The sequence below is a fragment of the Dendropsophus ebraccatus genome, chromosome 8 (genome assembly GCF_027789765.1).
Source record: "Dendropsophus ebraccatus isolate aDenEbr1 chromosome 8, aDenEbr1.pat, whole genome shotgun sequence".
Lineage (NCBI taxonomy): Eukaryota > Metazoa > Chordata > Amphibia > Anura > Hylidae > Dendropsophus > Dendropsophus ebraccatus.
This window is the reverse complement of record NC_091461.1, coordinates 95,077,047-95,077,848: the sequence shown is the minus strand read 5'-3', so window position 1 is coordinate 95,077,848 and position 802 is coordinate 95,077,047. Positions and strand designations below refer to the sequence as shown.

The following is an 802-nucleotide window of genomic DNA, read 5'->3' as shown; positions in this document are numbered from 1 at the left end:
TTTTTGAAATTTTTTTTCCCACTTTTTTTCATTGTAATATCAACTGCAACTAAACGAAACTATACCCTATCACACTCCCACTATTGTAGCTGCAATTATTCAGCCATTAGAGCAAGGTTCGTTTTCGGTTCGAAATTTCGGTTCCGAAATTCACGAAAGTTCGCCAGATCGAACCGAACCGAACTTTTCAAAAGTTCGCTCATCCCTAGTAACATCCTCCTCACCTTCAGTCAGGTTAGTACCAGCCTCTACGTACTGGAAGGTTTATTATTATCCAAAAGAACTGAAAGAGAGAGGCCACAATTAGTTCTGGTAGTTATCCGCTAATAATGACCATTACTGCACTATATGTGACATAAACAGGCCAGGAATCTTCTAGGTCACATGGTTAGAAGGTTCCAGAAAATCTCTTCTCCGCTAAGATCAAGTGTAGTATCTGTTCTGATCAATATCTGATTCGTCCCGTATCTGGGAGCCGTATAGTCAATGGATTTTTAGAAGAGGGAGAAGGAGTAAAGGCTTGCTGTGTCCTCTCCTGACCTGGTATAAGTGTTCAGGTTGCATATAAAAAATGTTTTTTTCACTCTCATGTTATAAGCTGTACTTTTTTTTTTTTATAGAAGGCAGAGATGGATTACCTGAATGTGAAAACTATCAAACATGGCTTGGTAAGATTTGCATGCATGCATTTATATAGTCTTGGTTAGTATTGTGTTAGTTATATAGTTTGATGTCCCATGAAGTTATCTCAATGAGTTTTTATTTACACTGTTTAGTCTTAAACAAAAACAGCACCAACCCT

General features: G+C 37.7%; 1 pseudogene; it reads left to right on the top strand.

The window, feature by feature from the left end:
* Nucleotides 1–405: 405 nt before the first annotated feature.
* Nucleotides 406–566, top strand: LOC138800245 (U2 spliceosomal RNA; annotated as a pseudogene).
* Nucleotides 567–802: the final 236 nt, after the last annotated feature.